The following is a 14,939-nucleotide window of genomic DNA, read 5'->3' as shown; positions in this document are numbered from 1 at the left end:
TTTCTAGTCAGCCATTGGAATAATCTCCCTAGGGAAGTGGTGGATTCCCCAACACTGGACATTTAAGATTGAGCTGGACAGGGTGCTGGGCCATCTTGTCTAGACTACACTTTTGCCAAGAAAAGTTGGACCAGATGATCCTTGAGATCCCTGCCAACCTGGTATGCTATAATTCTATGATTCCTTCATGCTCCTGCAGTTCTCCTCGTGCTTTGCATAAATTTTGTAGTGTACCTATGTTGTCATTCTCTGACAGATTATGCATATGAATGAGACAAGATCTGCAAGAGAAGTAATATCAGATATGGCTGAAAAAACCTAAGTTTTGCATATATGAGGTTGCATTTTAAAAAAATAAGCCAGTAAAAGCTCTTTCTCCAACATAACAAAATATACTACCTCATCCCACAAAACTCCCCAGTTAATCAAGTTTCTGTGTCTGTTGGAATTTTTAAGATAATCTGTAAATGGAAAACTGCAGTAAAGATGTACATAAGAGCCTGGGATATCACTGTTGTAATCCCCGTGGGCCTTAATGATTTTCTACCACAGATAGCTTCAAATTACACGGCAGGTGTAGGTGTATTACTGACTATATGCTTTTCTTAAATAGGTGGAGGGAGAAATAACTCTGCCCATCCCTGCCTCAAGAGGGGTATTGTGGCATATTTTCTGCATTACTGTTGTATTGCTGGTATAGCAGAATGGCTCTTGGGGGGCTGCGATGTAAAATTAACTTTGCCCTGAAAGCTTTTAATTTGAGATACCTTGCATGCATTTACCTGAAATATATAGCTTGGATCAAGTCCTCTAATATCTCTGTGAGCCAGTAGTGCTTGCAGCAGGAAGTCTGGGTTCTGGTAGTATTTTAGTTTTCATAGAGAAGGACGAAAACATGTAAGAGTCCCTTTGAATAAGGTACACATAAGGATGAACTATGTCAAACAAATGCAGAGGAATGTGTGCAAGCAACATGTGTCACCATGCTCTGGTGACTCAGCTCAGTAGAATATGGCTTGTGGGAAGAGCTTGAGTTTAGCTAATGTGTCTGTCCCTTTGTAATTCCATTTTGGCTCAGGGCAACAAAGAGGACGGTTAAATGAGAGAATAAAACTGTCTCTAATCAGTTCCATGCTGCTTTCTGATCTGCAGGTGTTTGTTGAAAATACCTATGGCATATGATGAGAAAGGGCCTGCCCTCCTAGTTATTTTTTCCCCTCCTTTTTCCTTTAAGGGTTTAATTAATTTAGGGCACGAGAAGAAAAGGTGTGAGTCAAGAAGCAATTCTAAACAAAAAGTAATCCCTTATTAAGTCTTCTGATTTATGAGAGTACCTAGAAAAGTGAAGGAGGTGGCCTTTTCTCCCTCCCCCTGCACCCACACAAATTTTTCCATGGTAGGCTTTCTACATAAGGCCAGTGTTGGGAAAAGAAAGAATTTTTGTTGTGTAACTAGCTGCTACCTGTCACAGCTAATCAATACAAACAACCCTTAATCAACCTAGCCCCAATATAGGGGAAGAATTGAGTTTTCAATCTTTACATACAGTCAAAACCAGACAAAGCAATTGGCTTCTGTGATGGAAGAAGATTGAGTTTCTTATCAGGATCAGAAAAAAATAGTTTTCCTGCCTTCCAGAATGATGTAGAAACTATCATGTCTTGTTTTATATATTATGAGTATTTTAAGAGCTTATACAGTCTTCCCCTTTGCTTATTTCTGTACGTTATATGAAAACAGAAGGATTATGGATCTTTCTATGGAGTTCCCCATATGAATAGCTTCCTGGTACTGCTGCTAATTTGTTATGTGAAGGGCTTTTTTCCTATTATTAAGTAAAGAATAAGGAAAACAATTATCTTAAAACTTTACTGCAAAATTAGGTATAATTCCACAAAGCACTCTTATAAGAGAGCTGACTCACTCAGGTAATTTAGAAGTTACTGTGGGGATGTCTTTTTCCTACAGTTATTTGTCCTGAATACCTGGACCTCAGTTTCTTTTTGAAGACTGCAAAGGAAGGTAAAATTCTTCATTAAAAAATAAAATAATTTTGGTATGGGTATCTCAGTTCTTAATTCATATCTTTTTCTAGCCATGAAGCTTCCGTATTATTTTTGTATCAGTTTCTCTCTTGGACTTAGATGAACTGGTGATGTTAGCATACAAAGTAAATGCAGCAAGAAGAGCAGTATTCTGTGGGGTGGGGGTAGAGCTATTGAGTCCAATATCAGAAATTTTTAACTCGTTTTCTCTTTGAATTGGAAACCAATGAGTCTGTCTCATTGGTTTTACAAAGGTAAATTTGATTTGATTTATATATTTATTTTGAAACTGGCTCAATCTCAAGAGCAGTAGTTGTTCTTAAAGTCCCTCCAGCAGTTGGTGCCCTGGGGATGGGTGGCTCTGGGCAGCCCAAAGGGTCACTTGCTCACAGCAGAATCATTCTTCTAATTTTTGTGGTGGAAATCCTGAGGCACAGAGGAGTTCTGTGCCTGGGATCATGAAGCACATAATCAGCAGAGATGGGAGCAGAATAAGGAGCTCCAGACTTTCAGGCATGTGTTACAACCACTAAATCATTTCTCCTTAGGAAGCCAAGAAAAGTTTGGTCCTTCCATTTGGTACAAAATCTGTATTCTCCCTGGCCTCCCTACTCTGATGTAGCTTTGCTGCAACATACGTTCAGCATTCCTGCTCCTCCATACTCCTGTCACTTTTATCTTCTCCTTCTGTGTGTTAACTGGGGCCTTGTCCTTTGCAGCACCCAACTACCCGCAGTGATCTCCACCTGTAGCAGTGCAAGGTGATGCGGTTGGGATGCTTAACCTTTCTTTGAATCGTGGGTTGGTTCTCTTTTCCACCATAGGCAAAGAAATGTTTCTTTTCCATCCACTGTAGCCCTTCATAACCCTTGTACTTGCCTCTCTTTATTATCCTCTCTCTATCTGCTCAGTGACACGAGCCTCATCTGCAACTTGCTTGGGTTCCCACATATATGCTGTCTTCTCTTATATCTCTATCTTGTAAATATTCAAATCCCTCCCGATCAGCTATTCTGCTGGATACCTATGAGGCTGCAAAAATTCAGAGAGAATCTAGAGAGACAATTTTTGGTTTCTTTTTTGTGTCTTAAATTTATCTTACTAGGGCCACTTTTTCTTTTTTTTTTCCTACCCTGTTCTTCTCCTTTATCTCCTTTCTCTGTGTTTGTGACTTCTAAGATTATTATTTTTTAGCTCCTGGCCTCTGCTGGTCTTTCCAATCCTCCTTTCATTTTGAAGCTGCAACCCCTTCCAGTCAAAATATAGAGAACAAAACCAGATCCTGTGACTTCTTGAAAAGACAAAGATTTGACAATTGACAGGCCATCTTAATTTGTAGTTCAAGGATGAATGAATATACCGCACAAGTACATTTGAACTTCATGTTTTCCTCAAAGAACGGTGGCGAGGAGAAATGTGCTATAACTCAGGCTGAAGCTAAAAACATGATGTCACAAACTTCATTCCAGTCAGCTTTGAAACTGAGTCATTCAGGGTGCCTGGAGCCCCAGACTGACTGTCACTGATCTAGCCTTTGTCTCCAAATAACTTCAATCCTCGTAGTCTGGTTTCCTTTAAACTGGAGCTCTCAATGCTCCCCCTGCAATAGATGTAGTGCATTTTCCCTGTCTGCTTGAGATGTTGTCTAGGTGCAACCTTCTACTCAGTGCTTCAACTGGTCTGTGTAGTCTTGTGGGTTTTTCCCCCCCCACCATCTGTACCCTTAAAAAGACCAAATGCTTCTGTAATTATTCATTCTTCTAAAAATTAATGTAAAGGAAGTGTGTGTTTACATCTGCATCTGCTTTCTGTATGTGTGTGTATATATGTGTGTATCAATATATATGTATATATATTTTTTAAAAAGTGGATGAGTTGTACCAGCAACACCGTACATAGAAGGAAAGTAAGACAATCAGCTTGACTGTTTGCTTTCTGTCCCCACGCTACTGTTCCTGCAAAAATGCTTCCTTGGTTACGTGGCACCAAAGGCATCGCATTGCTCTGTGGTTTCTTGTTCTTTGGAAACTAATGGACACTTGCTGTTGGCTCTTTTAAATCAAACATTGACTGTGTGCTATTGTGGTTAACAGCCAAGGACTAAAATTCCCTAGTAACTTACATGAAGGAGAATTATCAGAAGACTGCGTGCCCAGTCAAGCACAGCTCAATACTGTTTGTTTTTTTGTTTTCTTTTTTTTCTATATATTCAACAAAATAATTTCTGGGGACCACTACTCATAAATAATTAACATGAAGCTTCAACCATGAAGCTCACTTGACATAATTAAGCTCTTAATAACCTGTGGTCCCTAATGAATCTGGTGAACTGAAATTCTTAGAGACATCAAGGTGTTACATTGTCTGTGGAGAAAAATGGCTGATAAGGGCTGAGTTGAGGAGTACATACGATCTAAATTTGCTGTCCTTTCAAGCATATTATTTTATTTGATTTACCACACGCTTTTTCAAAATAAACCATATCTTGCCATATCTGTCGAGCACTAAAAAGATACTGCCCAATTTCTTTATATTCAACTTTTCTTAGAAATCTGGATACTGTTATTAGATACAGCGCTCCGGGAATGTCTCAGTAATGATATGTCATGGCAATAACAGGTTTTTGTTTGATGTTCTGTTGTGAACTCACTGAAGGATTGCATTTGCTCCCATTTGCATTGTCCTAGTATCTTATTTGTACATGGCTATTATTTATCTTATGGTTTTTGAATTCTTAAACTTACCTGTGATATACATTCTTGGTCCCTCAAGCCAATTTGCAATGAACTGTATTCCGCATAATTTATTACCAAAGCTGAACATATTGTGCAATATAAGATTTCTTGGGATATAACTGCCTACTTATTTCTGCATCACCTACAAGGCTTACAACTGCATTTGTGTTCTTTTCTGTATGATTCATAAACATAATGAAAATACCATTTCAAAATAGATTTCCAAGGGACCTTCTTTAGAATAGCTTTGATTCAATTATACTTTGACATTTTCCTCTTCTGTATTTTGTTAATCTATCAATTCAGTGTTTATTAATGAATGTAATAATAACAATTTCAGTCAGCATTTATTACGGTGCAAAAATTATTGTTGTACAAGACCAGATTTATGAACACATTAAGACACTTATCTCCACAATAAACACTAATTCTGAATCACAACAGTTCTGAAATTAAGGCTGAATGGGTATTCTTTACTGATTAAAACAACCCTTGGAAGCTAAGTGATTTTCTTCAAAGCTTATTTCCTCCACGATAAGAATGGTAAAACTTCCACTGATTGGAGGTAAAAGTAAATTAGAATGCCCTATTCTGAATTAGCTTAGCTTGGAATCAAACTTCATTTATGGCTTTAATTACACTAATATTAATTAGTTGAAATAATAGTCTTCTCTAAAATATTTTCCCATTTAGGTTACTAACTGAGCAGAATAATTTCATCAACTGAACTTATTTCTGAAGGAAAAAATCAGCTTTGTTTAACAAAACCTGTTTGTTCTAATGTGTCACCATCTGTTTATCTAGCTAGGAGGGATAGGGCGTTCCTATCAGGAGATATCTCTTAATATAAAACATAGATGCAATTTGTTTTTAGCTTTCTGGTTTTTTAATTTTATCCTTTCTGCAGTGGGTAAAGAAAAATAAGAATGAGCATCGTATATCTGTAATAAAAACTAAATTTGGGCACATTTGGTTTAGTTCATGCGCCTACATGCTAATGTTTGGTTTGGTCTGCATATGCTTGCTGTTGGTGATGCTTGCAAACCATTAACATGCACTGGCCCAGATTTTCTACGCCTGCTCCTGAAATTGTTTCATAAAGGATGAAAAAGCTTTTTGCCCAAAGTAGCCAAGTTGGGTTTTTTTAAAAGAAAAAAGAAGGACATAAAGTTGCAAAAGATGTTTATGAGAATTTTCAAAATAATTTACGTGCTTCATTTTTTGAAATCTGGTAATATGCCTTGTTCCTTTTAAAATCTTACTAAATAAATTCTAAGGATAAACGATGAAATACTGATTAAAACTGGCCTTCCACTTGACTTTTTTGGTGTTTTCTTCAGCTCCAGGTAATGTTTTTTCCTGTTTAATGACAGGATTATAGGTGAATGAAAAAAAATATCCAGGCAAATTGATCTGGTGCCTTTTAAACTTTCAGTGAAACTTCTTCTGACATAGTGGGCTGAGAGCCTGGGGAAACTCTGATGAAAATTCATCTTACAAAAAGCAGATCCACTTCTGTAGTTTGTATGTATTATGGAGTATACTCTCTCCCTCTGGTTTTTTGGGTTTTTTTCAGGTGTGTGGGTTTGTTTTGGGGTTTTTGTGGAAGAGCCTGCTGCTAGGGGTCTGGATAAATCAAAAGCAGGCAGGACTGAGCGGTGACTATTGAGAGCTGTTGGATTGCTCTGGCAGCAGAGCTGTTGGGCTTTTCTCTGCGTGTGCTCTTTGGAGGCCAAGTTGTTTGTTCAGGGTATCAATCAGTGATCAATTTCATTATACACTAGTAATAATATAACTGAAATCCTATATTTCCTTTAAAAATAGGGAAGCTGCTGATTGACCTATCTTACTGTGTAGGCTTCAAAATGTCTTCTGTTTCTAATGAAGAGTATGAGGCTTTGATATAGGATCATTGCAAAACAAATAAAAATAGGGCTTTTTTTCTCAAGAAAATAGAATGGGTCAGTCTGTCCTAACCTATCAGCTTTTTTAAATATCACTTTTTAAATTAAAATATGTACTTATGGTTTGTGATTTCTCCCTATGCATAGTGGTGGGCACTATTTGAAATAGGTTACTGGGCCACTCATGCTAAGAAAATAAAATACAAACCCCTTCACCTATTTAATACATTACAATATCTGTACTGTCATTCAATTGTAGTAAAGTACGATTTTACAAAATATAAAAGTACAAAGTGAGAGCAGGTGTTCTCGTAATCATATTTCAAGCTGAAAACTCTTCATAAAATTACTTTGGGAATGTAAGTTACATAAAAACATGAATGCAGTTTGGAAAAATCTGCAATGGCAAATAGGTGAATTTGTCATTTTGAGGAAGTTTAGTAAACAGACTTAACTTTTAGGTGAACCATATTGGAATACAATAACCAAGTTTATGATAAACTGACATTAGTGTTATGTTCTCTTAAAATGTTATTGAAGAGTAGCTGATGGAGAAATCCTCATAGTCACCTAATATTTATTCATGTCTCTTCTGAAACTGTGCTGAACATAAAGGTCAGCTTTATCTACTCTAAAATGATTGAAATTCAATTAAATATGCTGTTATAATCAGAAGAAGAACAAGATGTACTTTCCTCTTTCTGGAATCCTATCCTGTTTCTAAAAGGATAGTTTATAGCAGAAATATCTGAATTAATACTATTGTGTCCTATTTGATTTAATTAAAATTCTCTACATGATGATTTAAGAGCTTTAACTTCTGAGACTTGCATAACAAATACAAAGTGAGTGGGACCACAGCAAATGAAGGTAGCTGGACTAGTCCCCTTGTGCAGTAAAGCTGGGATGAGCTGTCTTGGCTAATAACCAAACTTTTCATCCCAGTTGTTTCTTTCCACTATGACTGTGAGAGAAAATAGTTGTAAGCAAAGCAAAAGCAGTTCAACAAAGAAAGTGTCTTGGCAGCAAAATCCCTATGAAAGAAATAGTTCAGAGCAGGCTTATAATTTGTTCTGCCCCAAAGAATATTTTAGGAATAAAAGAGATGCTTTCCTGTGAGAAATTGTGAGCATCTGGGCATTTTTAAGAATCAAATAGATAATTTCAAGATTAGAGATGAGATTTCTATCTCAGCACTATGTAAATGAAGTAATATTTTTGTAATTTTGCTGACATTTTAACTATTAATCAGGCACACATGATTCTGTTTAGACATTCTTGGAAAACTGAATTACAGAAACTGCAAACCTTTTATTAATTGGAGTCCTCATAAATCGAGACAAGTCAAGGTCAACACTTACTGGCAAATTGTTGCAAAAATATTTATGAATAGTTAAAAATCATATAATAATTTTACTAATACTAGTGACTTTTCCTTGTAAATGTTGTTAAAGGAAATTATCCAATAGAAGATTTGGTATTTACAGAACTATTCAGACTTGTGGTATACACAGCTATTTTGTCAGAGGAGACATTCAATTAACGTTCTTATATACTACTGCATTACTTTAGACATAGTATCAGGAATAGGAATAACATAAGGTTAATTTTTTTGTCTCTCTCAACATAGGGTTAATTTTTTGTGTCTTTTTTTTTTTTTTTTTTTTGATACATTTACTTCAGATCCTAGCTGGAGCTGTGGTTCTTTAGGATGGTAGGAGATAAGAGAAAGTTCTGGTCTTGGGGAAAATCGGTGATCATTTTGATAAGAATGGGCCTTAACTGAACTATACCTATTATTTTAAATTTCCTTTAATTTTCAGCTCTGAACAAACACCAGAAAACTAGGTACTACTGGAAAAAAAACTGTAGAAATGGCTACCAAATACTGCAGTGATTCAGACCTCCTTTGTGAATGATATGCATATTGCATCTCAATGTTTCTCTACTTCATCACTCAGAATTCTTATTTTAAGTGTAACTTACGGTGATGAGGCAAAACTAGTTATAGAGAAAGATGCTAGTCTTGTTAATATTGAAAAGCTACAAGCTCATGCAGAAAGACTCCTTGTTGTATTTCCAGATAAGACCCTTCCTGGAACATAACAACTTTGAAACTACCCTACAGGAAAGAATACTATCTATATTAAAAAGCACAAGTAAAATTTTTCAGTCCAATATCTGGATTCAGGAAAAGAAGTGGAAGTAGTAACAGATGTGTGATAACAGTATCCTGTGCATAAAAAAGACACAAAAATTACTGTCTGGAACAAGGCAGCAATCTCAAACTGCTTTATGATGTCCAGTTGTAAAGACAAAACATCAGCTTTAGAATGGACAAATTTTTATAACACAGAGAGGAAGAAGGAATTAAAGATGAAGTGAAGATTCTCACTGAGGAAGATAAGTAAATATTACATAATTTCTTTTGGTCCCTTGGTCATTAAATAATTTTTTTTTACATTAAAACAATTATTCTTAATAAATGAAGTCACACTGCTTAAAATGAAAAATAAAATTTAAAACTGCTCTGAACTAAGTATGAAGGAGAAATTGAACACAGAACGTATACAAAATATGCAGTCATCGGAGTGCTGTATTACTCTGGCAAATAAGGAAAGTGGAGATATTTCTGTATCTGGTTTAAATAAAAAAAAAGAAAAAAGCTTCAAGAACTGTGGAAAAACACAAACAAAAGAGCCATTTCTTCTTGTCTTGAGACTTTTTAATCTTCAAACACTTTGGCTTGAAAAAGTTTTCTCCCTCATGACAAGCAGGCAGACAAGAACCAGAGGAACAGCTGTGATGGCCTAATAAAAAATGAAGAGCTGCTACATTTACAGTACGCTGAGAAATTAATGCAGAGATTGTACAGGGCATTGCTGCAAACCCCAGAGAGGTACTCCTGGGAGCAGCAATCAGCTGCTTGGCGTTACCCTCTCAGCAGAAGGACAGCCAAAGTGTTCTGCATTTGAAGCCGCTAATGTTCGTCTCAGCTCTCCAGTGTGAAAGCTGAGAGAAGCAAAGAAGACGACAGTGGATTTGGGATCACTGCCCTGCCGCCACCCCCACAGCAGGACGAAGTACAGAATCTAAAGAAGAAAGGAAATAAAACCCCAAACCTGCAGCAGTGAAGATGCAAAGGAGCTTGGGTTTTCGCTGCAGCCCTTGCCCAGAGGGAGTGAGTCAGGGGGAGGCAGGGATGCCCACGTGCTGCCCGTGTGGTTCTGATGTCCGTGAAGTCAAAGACTAAGTTTTCCCAACTGTTGCCTTGAGCACTGGGCCAGTCTTGGTACAATTGTACCTCTGTGGGCTGGTACAATTAAATTATCTGCAGTAGTTGGAGCAAATAGGAAATTACTCCAGCTAGACAGCTAGCATTTCAAACGTGAATAAATCATGTGCGCTTTATAGAGAATAATTCACTTATGCAGGCTTTGAAATGAATGTGTTATATAAATTGGAGATAATGGGACAAGCTAGATGTTTCAGAATACCTGTAACAGCTTTCTCAAATTTGTCATTAGTATCTTGACAAAAAGTGTTTGGGAGCTACTGTTCATAAATAACCAAGATCTGAAAAATGTGCCTAAATGGGTTGGCAACTTCAGAAAAACATTTATATTTATGTAATCACTCTCAGACATATAAGATGTGAACTCAATATACACTTTAATTTTCTCTGTATCTCTTATATTCATCCATCAGAAGAAAACAGCCTCCCCGCCCACCTCCGATATCTGCTCTGAAATGTAAAAGACCCATTTGTGCACCAGAGACGTGTATTTATTTGTGCTTCTCTGACAACTTTGCAAACAGTTGGTATTCTCTGGGTCACTCCCCAGGGAGCTGGAGGATGATTTGGAGCAGCAGTTAGCCAGTGGGAAAAGCGGGGCAGAGGCAGGTGAGGCGTCCGTGTTGCATAGGTCTCTAGCAGAACTGGGAATAAAATGTAGCTGTCTTTGCTCATGGATCTCGGCGGCATTTGAAACACCGGTGTACACATGGGAGCGTTACAGACTAATGTGACTGACAGCTAAAATAATCCACTGATTTGCAGGCAAGCATTCAAGTAATTCTGATGGGTCTGAAATTAGCAAATTTAAAAGGTTTTCTACTGTATTCCCCTACTCCCCTCACCCTTCCTAAGGCTTCCAGACTCAGTCTTCTATTTCCAATTTGCTACTTCAAACCGCTGTTGAAAGAAGCATAGATTTTTATTATGTATTAACAGTTCTGGGGATTGAGAACAGCCTTTGAAATGTTTCCTCCTGTATTAATTTAATGGACAATATTTCTGACTATACTTCCAGAAAAAAGGACATTGCATGTTTGATTAAATTTTATGAGGGAGTTGCAAAACATCTTCTGTGATATATTGCTTCAAAAAAAAGCAAATTGGAGTGAAGTGGACTGAGTGGTATAAATTCTTGGCTCTGCCTGAAATGGGTTGAAAAAAAAAAAATGGGGAATGGATGAAGGATCTTCCAGATGAGTGCCAGTCCTTGGCCCATTTGTTGTAGAGAAGATAAGTCGTTTGAGGTCTTTTTGTTTCTAACTGGGATCACTGAAGTACCCTTCAGACTATCCAGAACAGGATCTGTGCACAGCTGGCTGGTTAAATAGGCTTTTCATTCGGTTTTCTGGCTGAGCAGCGAAGAAGCCATCATAGGGTGAGTAGCTGGCCCATTAATTCATCACATCGTTACTGGAGTGTGCACCTTGAGTTTTGAGAGACATGCTAATGTTAATGATCTGCCGTTTTTCATTATGATAAATGAAAAACCTCTGCATGTAGAGCTTATCTGAAGAGTGAGTCTCTGAAGGAAAGCATCACTTCAGTGTTTCACATTTACTCTCCCTCACTGATTCCCAGACAAAATCTATTGAATTACAGTACAAAAAAGATGACATTGTATTTCAACTGTGAGCTTCACCTGAATCTGGGAATCAATCCCCAGACTTCTGGCGTTATGGATTAACAATGACGATAAGGACTGTGGGAGAAGCATTGGTAATTCTGATAATCACGTTAAAAAAGAAAGGAGGCCAGCTTTTCTTGTTCAGCTAGTCTGGCTCTGCAGAGCAGACAGCAGGAAGAGCTCATTTGCATTTTCTATAAATATAGCAATTACAACAGGAGTAGAGTGATAAGTTGTAGTGAATAGCAGATTCAAGTATATATATATGTATGTAATATTTTTTCTGTTCAAAAATTGTTTGCAGTTCATATTTTTGATGGGGTTTTTTTTGTTTGGGTGTTTTGTTTTGGTTTGGTTTTTTTCCAGATTATTTGCAAAATAATTTGACTGATTCTTGGTTTGTTGACATGACCTTAGAATGAGGTTTTTACACAGAGAAAATTCCTCTGCACCTAGTTAAGATGTCCTTTTTGCAAGCATATGCATTACAATTTGATATAAAATGCTCCAGAGGAGTAGCTGAGATGATCCTGATCCAGAAACACAGAGGAGCATGTGCCTGAGCTGGTGCTGGTAGTCATAATAGCAATTTGACTTGGAGCTGAAATGAATGATTTTGTTGAGCAAAGGTCTGTTAGAATCTTTTATAATAGCATTTGCAGCTGCGGGGATGTTATCACATTGCATGGAAAATAGATATGTGGGTATCAGACAGGTTGGAATCCAGTCAATGCTGTTTAATGTACTGGATAATACTTTGCAGTTATTTTTCAACAGATGACCACACGTTGCTACTCTTCGGAAGCTTTAACTTGTTCCAAAAAGCAGTAATCAAAGGGAAAAAAACTGTATGACTGTTAAAAATACTGGGATGGGATGCAGGAGAACTGAGTTCTTTTCATACTGATACTCTCCTTCACTTTCTCTTTCCTGAAAACAAAGCTCATTGTCCTCTCTGAACCATTCAGCCACCCATTGATGAAAAGTGGTTTTTAAGGGCTCACGAGTTAGGAGTGCTAGAAAGCTATGCAGAATTCACAGTTTCTTAGGACAAATACAATGCATATCCTTAAGACATATTTCCCAAAATTTTGGAACTAGTAAAATATGTGATATCTACAGGCCTCAGAAACTCAGCCATAATCTTTTCTCAATTCTGCAGAGGGGGATGTGGATGTACAGAGAACTAGAAGTGATTTTCTAACATTATGCTTCAGGGGCCCAACATCCTAAAAGCAGGTGGAAATTTTCTGTTAGGTATGGGTACAAGTCACACCTGGGGAGATTTTGATTGGACACAAGGAAAATTTTTCACAATGAGAACAATCTGCCATTGAAATAATGTTGCCAGGGAAGTGGTGGATTCCCCAACATTGGACAGTTTTAAGATTCAGCTGGATGGGGTGCTGGGCCATCTTGTCTAGACCGTGCTTTTGCCAAGAAAGCTTGAACCAGATGATCCTTGAGGTCCCTTCCAACCTGGTATTCCGTGATTCTATGATATATCTGAATTAGCATTGGATTTTATCACTGGATTTAGCAAAATCCATAGACAGAGGTTCAATTCATGGCTCTTGAGGTATCTGACTACAAGGTAAGCTTTCGTTCACCTGTGTTAGCCAAGTAGTTTGACTGGAAAAATGCTCAAATGATGCTGACTCTGCAGCACAGCCTCGTTGCAATGGGTTGTTTCAAGGACTCAAGTAAATTGCTCTGTTGTACTTTGCTGTGATGGCTTGCCCTCTTATTAGCTTTGTCACTTCACTTTGATTTGTTTCTGAATTTCTGTCTGCGGTTAAAATCAATAGACTTTTTTTCTCCTTAGTTTTCAAAACATCATAAATAAAATTCATTTCTTAAAATAGATGCCCTGTGTTTTCTGAAATAACACCATAGCAGCATGGGGGGAAAAAACTGGAATGCTGGTAGCTGTTTGAAATTTAAATATCCATGCTCAGACTTCTTTTCTCTCATTCAATGCTTGTTTATAAAACCTTGCTTTACGGTCTAAGCACTTAATATTTGTGGGGTTTTTTGGTGGTGTTTCTTCTTCTCTCTGGGTTCATCATATTATTTGTCCAGTCATGCTCTGAATAATCTCACATTCATCACATCCTGCTCACAGCATAGTTACAGTCTGCAGTCATAACAAGAATAAAAATGTGCTGTTTTTCTGTAGTAATTATTTCTGCAGCAGCTAGCTAAGCATTTTTATCTCCATGCTACTAATAAACTGATTTGACAAAGATGACACTTCAGTTTATTGGCAGAATTGAGAAAAAAGGAGAAGAAAAGGAAACAAACCAGCATTGTGCTTAACCTGTAGCCCAGGATGCCAGCCAGAATGCAGTTTAAAATCCAGATTTTTCAGTACAAGAAGAGCTGGGTTCCCTGTGCAGCAGATATGTGTGTAGTCACTTAACTACATCCCACTGAGTATAACCATCTTATAGATTGAAAAAAAATCTTCTGCAAGGAAATGTTCTTGGGCATTAAATCCATACTAGACAAAAGAAGATTGAAGGGATTTATGCAGTTGGGCTGGTTTGCATAGCAAAACTGGGGCGATAGTTCAGAGACCCTCCAGGTCGATACTGAGACAAAGATAATATGAAATAAGGGAGAGCAGCCAGGCTGTGAGGAGGCAGTGCTGGGGTGACCCTGAGCAGCAGTCCAAGATGGACAAATGCCATGGGGAAGGGAGACCCTGCCTCCAACACCAGCTTTCGAAAAGACTGGGTCTTTTCTGGTGGCAAAACTACCATCTTATTTCCTCTGAGTATCAGTACTGCCTTTGTAAATAATTTTTGTAAATCAGACTTTTCCACCTAAGATAATTTCCTTGGGAAATTTCTAGTTGGCTGTAATAGTTTCAAACTCTAACCACATGTGAGTGAAAAAATCAAAATATGAATGGAAATATAAAAATGCATCATATGACCTTTCTTCCCCATCACTAAAATATGTTTTGTTTTCCTCACTGGAAGTACAATTCACTGTCAATAAGAAGTCTGTGATCGTAGCCCTTTGGTATACATCTAATTACAGTATGGCAATGCCTTGTTTTTAATATAACTGTGGGAAATTTTAGATGGGATTGAAATTTTAATGACTATATTTAAAAAAATCAAACAGATTAAAACAACTTGCTTATTCTTTCCTTCTATTTTTCTATTATCTCTTTGTTTTTCTGATGTAGTCATATACGTAGATAAAGAAAATGACTATCTGTTCTCCCTGCCAGAATGTATATTCATTTTCAGTTGTCTGGATAGCTGGAAGAAATTACTAAATCTGCCTTTTAACTGTGTTGTGTATTGAGCAAATTAAAGA

The sequence above is a fragment of the Strix aluco genome, chromosome 16 (genome assembly GCF_031877795.1).
Source record: "Strix aluco isolate bStrAlu1 chromosome 16, bStrAlu1.hap1, whole genome shotgun sequence".
NCBI lineage: Eukaryota > Metazoa > Chordata > Aves > Strigiformes > Strigidae > Strix > Strix aluco.
This window is presented reverse-complemented; position numbering follows the sequence as displayed.